This window comes from Equus caballus, chromosome 11 (assembly GCF_041296265.1).
Source record: "Equus caballus isolate H_3958 breed thoroughbred chromosome 11, TB-T2T, whole genome shotgun sequence".
Taxonomy (NCBI): domain Eukaryota; kingdom Metazoa; phylum Chordata; class Mammalia; order Perissodactyla; family Equidae; genus Equus; species Equus caballus.
In genome coordinates, this window is record NC_091694.1 from 16,101,445 (window position 1) to 16,116,369 (window position 14,925).

A 14,925-nucleotide genomic window follows, 5' to 3' on the forward strand; every position below is an offset into this window, starting at 1 on the left:
AGAATAAGCCCAGATGAAATGCCTTTTTCTTTTGTGAAGTGGCTGAAGATACATCTAAATATTCCAATTTTGAAAAACTAAGTTCCTACTTTTAGTATATTTCTAAGTTACCATGGTTAGCTGAAGAACTAAAAAGAGAAAATAATCAAAAGTCAGAAAATGGACAGAGTCTTTTGAGAAAATTCAATCTACAAATTCAATTTATCTTAAATTGTTAATTACCAAATGGTCTAAATATACAAGTGAGAATGGCAAATCTCTATTTCACCTTTCTCAGCTGGGAAAATAAACACTATAAATTAACATAACTAGCAAATGATGTCAAGTTAAAAAAAATCCTTAAACTATGCAAGAACATCTATTTGTAAGCACTCCAGTTAATGAAATAAGAAAGATGTGATGTATTCAGGAAGCATGCTTACAAAATTCTATGTTTCCAGACTGTTATCATATTTTTTAAGTATTTAACTTATAAGGATATTGCAGTAGGAAGTAGAAATCTACTCTGGAATCACAAAACAAAAAAAAGCAATTTGACATTTACATTAAAAAATTGACTTAACAGCTTTCTTCACAATGAAATATTAATTTTTAAAATATGAAACTATTTAAAAAGATTCATACAGACACACACACAAAGTAAAAGAACATACAATTAAAAATTAATGTGCCTAATGACATTTCTTAATGGCTACCCTGAAAACTAAGTGTCAAATTCTCTTAGGTTGCGTTTCTTTTTCTACAAAGCTCCAAGTCGGCCTTATAGCTCAGAAATCCATGTAACACACAAATACTCCACCCATCATACTCACAGGCTTTAGTTTTTCTTCCTCATTAGTCAATACTATATAGTCTTTTCTCCTGAAAACCTGAAAGGCTTCTTATTCTCTGGTCATGTTGTTATCAGATCTGACACGTCAGTAACGATCCACACTTTAATCTTCTCCAGCCAGCTCTTCACACTGTCCAGAACTTACTGTGAGTTACAGGTGATATTTCTTATTAGCAGATGCTGATTTTGGTCCCAAAGCACAAGTGATGCTCCCAAAGGAGTTCAGAATCCCTAACAACATCACCTGCTGCTTTTTGTATCCAGAGATGCAATATGGTATTTGTTTTGAACAGCTAATGATTTCAAGAAAGATTACAAAGACGAGTTCTTTTCATTAGATTGCTTGGCATAAGCTTATCCTTTCAGAACACTGCAGCAAATACGGATTGTATGATTCCCTTAGGAAAAAAATATTTTCATACAATTTTTCTCTCTGGCGCAGTTTAGTTCACCTGTCTGTTAGAGCAAATTGATGGAAGAAGTTGTTCTTAGGTTTCCAATGGTGCAGAGTTAACATAGTGAATGATTCACGGATGTTCTTAACATTCAGGAGTAACACAGAAGGCTAGCAATGCAGCCCAGGTCCAGAGCTGATGAATGGTGCAGTGCTGCTGTCGTCATAGCAACCGAGAGCAAAAAAGCAGCGCCATATAAGGAGCTGTGACATGGATTCTGGGAACAATTTATATTAAAAAGCTGTAAGCTGCTCATGCCTTAAAGCTATAAACTTCTCTCTTACTTACTCCTCCTCAGATTTTACTCTTTTGGACTCCTAAATCTGAGCTGTGTGAATACTGCAAAATACAGTAACTAAGTAGACACTAAGAAAAAACTGCATGTTGAGGTAACTAGAAAGATTAATAATACTTTAGCAAACTAATACTATTGTACCTACGGTATCTTGATAATTTATTTGGTTAACTGGTAAAATTACATAGTGATAAGTCAGGAACTATCCAGAACATGAGATAGCAGAAAATTTGTTTTGAAATACTTAGAGATATTAAAAACCTGAATAAATGCCTTTCATTCAGGTGGTAGCATCAGATACACCAAAACTGCAGAACCATCAACTGACTGACTAAAATAGTAGCAATGATATCAATTTCAAAGAGAGGCATACTACCTCCTGTATTCCTTCTCGATATAGAAAGGTTCAAAAGACACTAACTCCTCTGAAAATACTCATAGCCTTCACTCATGATCAAGGAAATTCCTTGTGTCAATCACTGGTGAGACAGGGTTACTGTTCCATCCTATGCGTCTGAAGCCTGTCCCTACTGGGTCTGGAGAATCTTGTCATAGTTTCTCCTTACCTTCCAAGAATCCAGAAGAGTCCCTTCCCCTCCAGTGGACAACAGGATAGCTTCAAAAAAGAATCATGGGAGAAAGGAGAGCTAGGGAAAGTGTGAATGCATGGATTTAGCAGTGGTAATGGTACTCTCTCTGCAGTATTCTAGACATGGCTCTGAACTGACTTGTACAGAAAAAGACCTTTCATTAGGCTTTTGATGCATGGTCCACTGGTACTATTAATCTATTTAGATAGGGCAATTCTATACAAAATTGTTCTATATCACATCAATGCATGCTTCTTTCCTATTACCACATATTTAATGAAATGTTCAGATACAAAGTAAAACAAAATAATTAGGTAAATTTATTTATTACATTGTCCTCTTATGTAGGCAGCACCGACACTGTAATAATAATTCTGGTATAATTATATATGTCAGTTATGGAGTTATGATGTATTAATCTCCATAAATGATGATAACCTCAGTAAAATATGAATAAAAAGCACTGCAATGTAGTAGGAAGGACATGCACTTGACTAGTCTTCTGATTATAGTTGTAATAATGGCTGAGTTCCTTACTAGACATAACCCTGGGTAAGTCATTTAATTGGATGTGTTCTCACTGCCAAACATTTTTCTTGATGTTGACCACTTGCCTCCATGGAACTCTGCCTGCTGTCTGCTCCTAGATTCCCTTGGATTAACAGGTTTCACCCACTTCCTGTGACACACAACAATTACCTATGGCTGATCACCCTAATGTTTAGGGTCTGTTTAGGCCTCCACTTAATAATTGGTACTAGATTGTATCTTATTAAATTGCCTTCTCCACCTCAGATGCTAGGAGTCCCAGGTTTGACCTTTCATTGGGCCACCACTCTAACAGGAATGCTGGATAAAGTAAAATCTACACTTCAAATTTTAGGCAAGCAGATTTCTAAAAAAAAAAAAAAAAAAAAAAAAATGCAGAATAAAGACGATATGAGCCAAAGTCAGTAATTCTAAAAGGAATACAGAGATTCCTATACTCTCAAGGAATCTATACTTGAAAGTATAGATTAAACATTAAAAAGTAATTTATACAATCACAAATGTATGAAAGACTATAAAGAAATAAATATGGCCACACCAGGAATTTTCTGATGGAGATGGATTTGCGTCCAAAAAGGAAATATACAAAGAAAGAAGGACACAATCAAAGATAAAGAGTGGAAAATCCTCTAATTATATTGTCAAGAAAGAAGAGAGCCCCAGATGAGAAGAGCTATGTTTTTAAGATAGCAAAAAGGATTGCTGGGATATTTTTAGAATAAAAAGATGGATCCAGTGCATGGGAAAGATAATAAAAGTAATGATTTTGTTATAAGCTTCCATTTACGAGCTATGAGCTAAACTCTGTACTAACTTCTAGACATACACAATATCTGATTTAATCCATACAATGCCCTATGAGGCAGAAATAACAACAATGATAATATTATAATACAGACAAGAATGCTTAGAGTTTTTGAGTGACTTGATCAAGGTCATACAGCTAATAAATGGCAGACTCAGGGCTTGAACCCAAGTATAATCGACTCAAGAGTTTGCCATGCTTAACAACATCCTGCCTCCAAGCAAGAGAAATAAAACAATTACTCAACCCTTATTTTCCTTTAATCTTCTCCATTAAGGAAAATTACATTTAAACTAAAAAGGGTAGAATAAACGCTGTTAAGAAGTCGCTGAAGTCTAAGTTATGAGTAAAAAACAGACTCAAAATCCGGGCCCACACAATTTACATCTGAGTTCCAAGAGAACATGAAGACAGGAACATGAAGCTACTAATAGCAGTCTTTGCAAAACCATGTGGGAAATTAGGAGGGCTATAAGATTAGAGGCTGGCAAAATATGGATATCAAATAGTTTACATAAAATCTTTACAAAAGGAAAAACACTCACTAAGAGTCAATAAAGGGTCACAAAGAAAAGTAATTCCAAAATAATCTCACGTCCATTTTGATACGGTTACTAGACTAGAAGATAAGGGAAATAACACAGATATAGTATCCTCCTGATATTGGACAGGTCTTAAATGAAGTCTCTTAAGCTAGAGAAAAGTAGACATGATGGTGGCTTTCCAGGATAAAAAGGATTGACATGTGAAAGAGGAGGTTCATTTATGTCACATAGCTCTAAAAGGCAGAACTGGGACTAACAGGTGGGAGCAATAGAGGAGATTTCTACTTAACGTAAATTAGAAAACTGATGCTTAAAACCATTCCAGAAAGGACTAGTCTATGTTATAAAGCAGAAAGCTTGCCATTATTGAAAGTTTTCACAAAGAAGCCATTGACTATCCACTTACATTGCTGGGAAAATTAAATTTTCCCACATACGTAAAGCATTTAATACTGTTTGGAACATAGAAACAGTTCAATAAAAATTATTTATTAGTAGTATTATCATTACTTAAAAATTTAGTAAGAGTTGCCTGTAAAATCATCTGAGCCTGCTGAATCTTAGGGATTTTGATTTCTATGGTCACTGGGTTCATCATATTTTTACGTTTACTTGAGTCAATTTTACAGTTGGTTTTCTTCCATTTCATCTAGTTTTTTATGTTTTTTTTTTTGCTATAAAACTGCATACTATATTCTCTTATAATAAAAAACATTATCAGTGGTTATTTCATTTCTTGTTCTATGTGTTGCATATACTATATATCTTTTCTTTCTCTTCTCTTTTTCACTTTTTCATTTTCCTGTCAAAGATTTTTCTATTCTCTTAGCATTTTCAACAAACTTGTTTATGGTTTCATTGATCAAGAATTGTTTTTTTTTAGTTTTACTCATTTCTTCTTTTAATTTTATTGATCACATCTTTTATGTTTACTTGTTCTTCCATCTCCTTGAGTTAAAAGATTAGTAAATTTACATTCAGTATTTGTTTTCTGATAAAAGCATTCAAACATACATACAACATATATATATGCACACTGGAAAAAAGAATAAATCAATTATAAGTATGCATAAAATCTCCTGAAGATATAAGCTATGTTTTATTTCAACTATAATAATTAGAACATTCTGATAATTAAAAACAATATGAAGTAATTGCCATTAATGTTATACTGGTATTGATAGAACTACAGTATCAATATAAAAATATTATAAAATATTTAATAGAAAAAATAAAATGTACCTGCAATTGATGAACTAAGGCAAATGTAGAAGTAGAAAAATGTTAACATTACCTTTAGGAACTGGGGTGATTTCAAGTTACTAAAAGGGTTACTTTTGAAGGAATTCATTTCAACCCTTACATGACCACTTTCCGAACAAGTCATTATAACATAATGGCTAAAAAGATCTTATACTGTGATAAGTAGTTTATGTCAAAGTTATGTGAATTATAAAGTAAAAATCACCTACAAAACTATAATATTTGTGCTAATTAGAGTTGTAAAAATTGCATCAACTTTTAAATTACGAAATACTTCAAATCACCAATAGGCCAGTTATTAATCCCCAAGCACCAAAGTAGCAGTAAAAAGCACAAAAAGAATAATATAAAAGAATATATTATCAGTTATTAGTTAACATTACTGACATTACTGAGAAGGCCTATAGGAAATATTAGAAGACTTGCTATGTAAATAGACTAAGTCACCACTGATGTATTTACACAGCTCACAAATATTCACTAAATTAAGTCTTTTTTTCTGACTATCACTCTGATTGAATGTGTTATTATCAGAGTAGAAAGGATGAAACAATATATTAAGCCCAAGAGCTATGTGAAGACTACTGTGGCAAACACTATAAAGCTGTTTTCTCAACCTCTTCTAACTTCCACTCCTATAACACTGGACTGGAAAACCAAAAATCTACATTTTTCAGATTCCCTGAGTTAAGGTACACACGTGAGACCTAAGTTTTTACTAATCAGATGTACCCTCCCACGACTTCAACGAGGAAGTGAGAGAATGCCATATGTGGGGAGATCAGATCTTGTGGCAAACACTAAGATGGAGGCATGTGGTTCCTCTGGGACAGCTGTGACAGAGGGAGCAGTGTTCCTCTAGGATTGTAGGGTGGTAGGAGTTTCCGGCTGCATTGTTCAGGCCCTCCTGGAGATTCTGAAAGCTATCATAACCCTTTACTAAATGTCTCTGTTTAGACTAGCTGGACAACTCTGTTTTCTACGATTGAGATCCTAACCAAACAACTACTAAGAAAAAGCAACTAGTGTGTCAGCTTATTAGCTTACCACTTAAATTGTACATCAAAAAGAACACATACTAGGAATCTTTTTTTTCCCACAGATGAAGCCTAATAATAACAACAGCTTTACAAGAAAATTATAGAAATGTCTTCCTGGGAATTATCTTCATTTGTAGCATATGCTATAATTTTCCTACGAAGACTCTACTTTCCTCTAGATAATATTAGTCCTCAAATGAAAAAGAATACATTGTAGGTACTAATGACCATTTAGAGATACAATGAGATGGGAAACTGAGCACAAGTTTACAAAGACTTCTTGTAAGTCAGTAGCGACAAAGCACAGTTCTACTGAAAAGTACTATCGTTGTTTCTTAAAATCTTGCATATACTGAGCTAAGTCAAATTAGACGCTAAAACGTGAGTATCTGAGTCCAGAAATTCCTTTACACTGCTGATCCTCACCAGAGCAGCACATAAAAAGAACATCCTGGTAAATTCCACAACCAGGTTGACAGGTTAGTGATGTGATTTCTAAATCCACATCAAGTCCAAAATAGAAGAGGATGAAGAACTGTAATAGACGGGTAAAAACAGGGTAGTGAAAACTGACACATGAGAGTCTGTGATTAAATGAGAAAAGAGAAAAACTGTAATGGTTTGGGCACGCTAAGTGTAGGAGCAAACTGCCATATCTTGATTAGGTCACCTAAGATATATTATAGTCTCGTTCAGTTTTTCATGTTCACAATAACAACTCTAAATCATCAAGAAAAGGTTAGATTAAGTTCAGCATAGAAGTAAATAGACACATTTTTAAAACATGCTCTTTCACAGTGTTTTTTTTAATTATTTAAAGAGACAAATGCTTAATAGTAGAGTAAAACAATTTACCTAAAGTAACTCTTCAGAGCAGTGATTCTCAAACTTTAATGAGCAAAACAGATTGCTAAAAGTATAGATTCTTAGGCTCCACATTTAATGAGACAGAATCTCTGAAGTGGGATTGATTAGGTAAATCTGGATACTCAGGAATTTGCATTTTTAAAAGAAGTATTCCTGGCATTTCTAACGCAAGTGGTCTAGAGAAGACACAGTGAAAAACACTGTCCATGAGCATTTTACATAGGTGAAGATTTTTACTATAGTAAAAGTCACAAATTTGATCTCCCCCTTTTTTCTTTTTCGTGTGTGTGTGTGTATGTTTTGGAGAGAGTGTATAAAATTCAAAGAAAAGTATCAATTATTCAATGTCTGTGTGCCAGGCTGTGTATGTAGGCATCTCACTTAATTTTCATAGCAATTGTGTGAAGGTAAGTTATTACCATTTCTTTGTATTGGAGGAAACTAAAGAAAGCAGAAATTAACTAACTTGCTTCATATAACACAACAGTAAGAGGCAATGTTGGGATTCAACCTCATTTAACAGCAAAGCCCATTTATTTCCGCTATACTTTTGGTTCTCACACTTGAGAAATGGATGAGGAGGCTCACAGGTGGGACTTTGGGTTCTTCATCTTTGTCTCAATCCTACAAAAAGCCATTTTGCTTGTGGATTTTGTTAGTTGAAGCCAAACGTACTAATATACTTCTCTTCCAAGTGTGAAAATCATTTGCTTTTTCTATAATAAGGCATAATTTTTGTGTGTGTGAGAAAGTCCCATCTAGGACAGAAATGAAACCATTCATAAGAAAAATATAAATGATTTACTATTTTGGCCCTTTCTCCATTAAGGGACATGTTGCTATTTTTGCAAACTTTCCGTAGTAGTGGTTGAATAAAAGGTAGGAAGACAAGACCTCTATATTTCAATGGAATATACATGGCAATACTAAAGGTGCTACAATTCTGCTGTAAATAAATATCACAATACTATAAATAATATTTCCACTCTGTATGAGTGACTTACATTCAAATATGAAAAAAATTGATAGACTAAAAAGTCATTTTCTTATATACAAACTCCTGGTTATCTTCTTATAAAATCTAAAAAGAACAGATTTAATTATTTGCAAATCCAGTGTGTATAAACATCACAAAAGGATTCATTTGATAATATATGTTGACATTTAGGTGCTCAAAATATACATACTGACAAAGACTCTTTCCTTGACTAAACTTTATCAGGCTTCTCTGGGACCTCTTTTCTACTACACCCCATCCTTGGGCCTTATCCTCAAACCTGAAGCCTAGCCCAGTCGCAGCAAGAATGCTGCTAAGTCAGTTTAGCGAGGATCCCCTCACCCCTGATACCTGATCACCTCGTCTTCAGCAAGAATCCTGTTAAATTGGTTTTAGCAAGACTCTCTCTACCCTTGATGTCTCCTCTTAGTAATTTTCCATCCACAGCCACCCTCCCCATGTGGCTCCATGGTTATAAATCCTTAGCGGTTTTTAATGTATTCAGAATTGAGCCTAGTTCTATACTAAGTTCTTTAAATCTCTTTTTTACCACTTTAACTACTGTCAAGCTCTGATTTTCTGACTCACGATACTGAAATTATCTAAATTGAATTAAGTAATAAACCCCTAACATTCTCTACTTTTGGTTTAGTCTTCTAAGACTAAACAAGAATGGGAGTAAGAACCCCCTTTTCTCCAATCCTATCACTGAATAAACCTTGAGTTTACAACAGTATAATCTTTAACCCACAAGAGTAGAAGTCTGAATTAGAAACAGTACTTGAATGAGGTCCAGACCTAGTTTAATTAGTATTATTATTCCAAAGACCTTTGAAGTCTTCGTATACATTTTCTCATTTAACCTTAAAAAAATATTTGGTAAGATACTTTATCCATATGGAAATTAAAATAGAAATATATAACATTAGCACTGATGGAGCTTAGACTACTACACGTCTACTATATTTGTAACCTAATAAAATTCACTATAATACACATTGAATTCTAATTTTTTTCCTAAATTGCAAGATATTTACTCATACTACAGTATCATGAGTATGCTGAAATAAATCAGACTATGGACTAACATAATTTCTACATCCTTTAAATTTTCAAATTGGCTTTTCAATAATTTTCTCAAGACTATATTTCCATTTTATCCAAGATAAAAATGAGAAGTGACACTTATTCAATGTTTATTATATGCTAATTTGTATGTTTAAGAAATCTCATTTAATCTTCACACAACACCATACTTTTTCTAATAATAAAATTCACTAAAGCACATCTTGAATTCTGGTGAGAATTCCAAGAATAATTCCAAAAATTATTCTTATGTGAAGAAAGTAAGTATACTAAAATATATCAGACTACCTAGATTAACATTACGTATAGGCTCTTTTTTAATGTCAAAATAGCTTTAAACGATTTTCCAAGATGTCTCAGAAATAAGTCAATGATTTCATTTGATCCATGATGAAAAAAATATTTTGGCCATGGCTGACATCTAAAATAACCAGGCTGCAGCATGATTAGATTGTTTATTGTGACTTATTTACCATCTAAAGTGGACTGCCACACGGTCATTCCAATCTATTGGTAGCAAATACTTGTAAAATCAAGCCAAAAAATTTCTTCCCAGAGATTGGATAATAATCCATTTGACATCAGAGTATAAAGATTACTCCTCAAAAAAGCAGAGGGACTGACACGGCAATTAAATAAATTACCTGAAAGTCACCTTCCAAAGGCTCGAAACTCTTATTTGATATAGCTGGCAGAAAGTCATTCAAATCTCTTTTAAAATTATAATAATTGTTGCTAACATTTACTGACCGCTTACTCTATGTCAAACACTATCTTATGAGAATTACACCTACCAACTCATCCAATTCTCTTAATAGTCCTATGAGGTAGATACTATTATTATCCCTATTTTAGAAACAAGGAAACTAAAGTACAGAGACTTTTAGCAAATTTGTTCAAGTTTACACAGTTAGGAAATGACAATCATAGTCCATTTTGTTAGACTGCCTCGTGAAATTTTGGAATTTGCACATGGTAAAAAATACAAACTCTATAGAAGGGTATATAACAAAATTTATGTCATCCCTCTCCCATTTTTGAGTTAGTGTTATTGTATCTCCACATTACCACCAAATGCATGCATGTCTGTATGTTTGTATTTATAATTTAAAAATCAAACTGGATTACTATTACTGATATTTAGAATTTCATTTTTACTATATAAGCCATACTACATATATATATACACACACACATACATATACATTTCAAACTTATTTAAATTTATTTGTAAAATAAATTCTTAGCAATAAAATTGCTGTGTCAAGGACTATGCACATTACAATTGTGATACATATTGTCAAACTCCCCTCAAAAAGGTTGTACCAATTTACACCCCTACCAATAGTGTGAATACTCAAAATTCAACTTTTACTAAATTTACAGTGTACATAATAGGCAAACAGTATAAATTTAGTAAGTGTTGAATAAGCGAACTACTGGTACTCCTAATTATCTATACTTTAAGGAGTATACTGAGGGGCTTTATGATATTATGAACAAAAACATCTTGAAAAGAGCACTGAATAAAAATCTAGAGAACTGTGACAATTCCCTTACCACAGATAATTGGGGCCAACAGTGTGTCTGGACACTTGCTTCCATACTTTCCTCAATGCATAGCAATATCCAACTAAACCGGCTTGCCCAACCTCTAGGTCTTCTAGCTTCCCTTTATTGCTTAAACCATTTGGCTATATCTTCTGTTACTTGAAATAAAAAAGCCTTAAATGATATACTAGATGCCTTGGGTGAGTCAGTTAACTTCCCTAAACCTCATTTTTTTTCATTGGTATAACGAGACAAATTTTGGAGTTTGAGGGCCTGGATATCAATCTTGGCTCTGAAAGTTTCCTAGCTGTATTACTTTGAGCAGGACATTTTACCTCTGTAACACTTAATTTATTCATTTCTAAAATGGAGATACATGTGAAGAATTTATGAACCAATACATATATGTCACACAGTAGGCATTTAAATGAGAACTATCATTATTATTATTACTCATTAAAAAGTATGACTTTTAAAACATGCAAAGTTTTAAAGTTTCAAATTGGTATCTAATGTTAAAATCAATTTTTAAAAACTTCTCACCAAATTGAAAAAAAAAATATGTTAACAATAACAGCTAACACATTCTAAAGCACTTAATATTTACCAAACACAGTTTTAGGCAAGTATTAAGCAAGGTGATCACCATTGATGGGTAGGCATGACTACCCATGAGGTAGGACGTATTGATTTTCTTCTTTTACAGACAAAGAAACAGAAGCACACAGTAGTGAAGTGACTTTCTCAGAGCTGGAATATAAACAAACAGTATGACCACAGAGCCTGTTTCTCTCTCAACTACTTTTACTGTATTTAACTTGTTTTGGTACTGAATAAATGAGGTGTATACATATATACATACAGATATGTTTAAAAATTAGTTTTCAAGCTCCAAATTATATGTCTTTATTCTTGAGCAGGTCTTTCCCCATTCTCACTCCCTGAAGACTAAAGATAAGCGAAAGTATTTGGAAATAGAATGCCAATTTCTACAAATGGGTCTTCATACACACCTGTGTGAAAGACTAAGCTAAATATGTTAAGAATACAAAGGTTATATAATAACAATGATACAAAAGGTCACTCTTTCATTATATCTTATAAGATAAAACAAAAAAAAGACTTTTTTTCACCACTCCATTAACTTGTTAGAAGCCGAGACAATGACTATTTAAAGATCAAGGTTAAATATAAGGTTAACAAACACGGCATATTCTAGTCCCTCATACTTTGTTCTTTACACACTTACCACCAAAATTCAAGTGAAAGGTAAATCAGATCATACTACTTCCAATTCCAGCTCTGCTTAAAATCCTACAGAGTAGGCTCCTCACCATGACCCTAAAAACTGTCTCTGCCTACCTCTTCAACTGTTTTCTGCTACCCTCCCCTCTGATTTATTCTGCTGAAGCCACACTTGCCTTCTTTATTCCTTGAACACATCAATGCTGCTTTCTGCTTTAGGATTTTTGTTCTGGCTGTGTTCTCTGCCTGGAATGCTGTGATCCCAAATCTTCTCATGGTTGGCTTCTTTTTGTTATTCAGACCTCAATTCAAACATCTCCTCCTCTCATTCTCCCTGAGCACTCCACAGAGAGAAACCCTACCTCTATCCCAGTCTCTCTCTATCCCATATCCTATTTTATTATCTTCATAGTACTTGTCATCATCTACAATTAAAGTATTTATTTATTGGTTATATGGTTATTATCAGTCTCCCTTCCAACTGGAATATAAATACCTGGAAGGCAGGGGCCTTAATTACCTATTTCGCTACTCTATTAAGTGTGTCTTAGAGCAGTGCCTGGCATACTGTAGACCCTAAACAAATACATGTTGAGTGATTGAGTAAAAAGCACAGAAGAATAATAAGCAAACTATCTTGACTAGAGCAGAAACAGGGGACTAAATATTAGAAAGTCAGAAGGAAAACAGAATAAGATGACTATTCTGGCCTTACTTATTCAGTTTTATTGGTGATATGGATACAGGAATATAAGGCACTTGGAAGGTTAAATGCACGGAAATGGAAGAATTAGTAAGTGTAGCCCTAATGGCCAAATTAAATTAATGCATTTTGTTAAGAACCATTCTCTGGAGGACATTTCCTTATGGTCAGCTAATCTTTCTCCATTCAACCTTGTTTTTACTTATTTATAACAAAATATAATTAGGAAAGGAACAATAACTGCTGAATAATTTACTAACTAAGATTTTTAATTTAAATTTTCAAGTAATTTCACTCCAGGTTAAACCAGAAAATTCTTATCTGCTTCACTTGGCAGAAAATTGGCCACAGGAAAATTTTCATGGTATCCTCTTTCAGGAAACAGATTTCTTTCATTCAGAAAATTAATGCATTTTCAATCTTTAAATTCTCCACTATCCTACAGCCCTTCATAATCTCTTCAGCAAATAAAACTATTCGAGAGGATACATATACTTCAAACACTGTTAAATTAAAACTGAATAGTTCATACATATAATTAAGCAAGTATACCTCTTATTTCTGCTTCCCTATTTCACCTCTGTGATATTAGGAATGTTATTGATTTTGTTATTAAATGTATTAATCTTTTAATAAAGGTTGCCTATAGAAATTGAAGTTCAAACTGGGATAGCCAAATGGGACAGGAAAATGATCTCTCTTCTACAAGGAAAGTGAATTTTTCTTGCTATTTCTTCCAATGTGTGCAGTAAAATGAAGCACATCACTTGACAGCCATCAGATTTGGTTGTTTGTATTTTCAGTAATCCATAATACCTTAAATTGCAAGAAAAAGGGGCACTGAAACTTTATTCAAGCCCAGTCACATAAAATTTATCCTATTTTTAGATATCAGAAGGGAATAAGTGTTTTAGTAAAATGCCACTAACCTATTTTACTGATTTTTATCTAATGACCCAAGAATCAAAGTACAATGTGACTCAATTATTTGAAGATGCCAAAAAATCAATAAACAATATAAGAGGCATGACTTATGCTTTGTGGAACTACAGAATAAAGAAATACTATTATTTTAATGAAAATTATAAACACTGTAAAAGTTTCATTCAAAATAGATTGAAGAGTCTAAAAATTCCACTTTACCCTCTCTCTTATTTTCTTTTGAATTGTCGTATGATAATCAAACCTCCCTACTGTCCAGCTCAATGCCAGACACTCAGGAAGTAGACAATATATTCTTTGGGAATGACTTAATTTCTTGCCTCCACGCATATAACATATAAATACCAGTCAACTTACTGACATCAGATATACACTGATAATGTTAAAAGAAACCTAACAAAGTGACCCAGTCTTACAAATTTTCACACAAGTATCGATAAATATCAATCAACTATTAAAATTTCTTCCTTGAAAAAGCTTAAAAGGACAAAAGTCATTTAATAAACACACAGTTTCACACCTAAGAACTTGCTCTGAATGGGCAATACATCTTGTGAAATCATACTAAAGTTGAGGCAATCCACAACTTATGAACTATAGTAAATGTCCCAAGAAGTTGGAAGAACATACAATGGGGAGAAAAATATCTAAATCAGCTTTTAAAAATAGATATGAGGGGCTGGCCTGGTGGCATAGTGGTTAAGTTTGCACGCTCTGCTTTGGCAGCCTGAGGTTTGTGGATTCAGATCCCAGGCATGGACCTACATACTGCTCATCAAGTCATGCTGTGGTGACATCCCACATACAAAATAGAGGTAGACTGGCACAGATGTTAGCTCAGGGACAATGTTCCTCAAGCAAAAAGAGGAAGATTGGCAACAGAATTTAGCTCAGGGCCAATCTTCCTCACCAAAAATAACAATGATAATAATAATAATAATAATAAATAGATATGAAATATGCGAATCAGGATTTCAAACAAAAATATGACTGATGTGCCTTTGCTGAACTATGAAGCTCTTATTATCCTAAAATTACAATATCTCCATCTGTTAATCTGACATGGACAAGCTGATAAATGAAATCAGAACAACAGTGTATTCTGGCAAAACTATAAATTTCCTGAAAGCCTAGAAAAACATGTCCCCAACAGATGGATC

At 33.5% G+C, this 14,925-nt stretch overlaps 1 protein-coding gene across 14 annotated transcripts in view; it reads right to left on the minus strand.

Moving 5' to 3' along the window:
- TANC2 (tetratricopeptide repeat, ankyrin repeat and coiled-coil containing 2) overlaps positions 1-14,925 on the minus strand; it is a 388,516-nt gene that overhangs the window by 211,527 nt on the left and 162,064 nt on the right. The gene's annotated exons all lie outside the window — the stretch shown is intronic.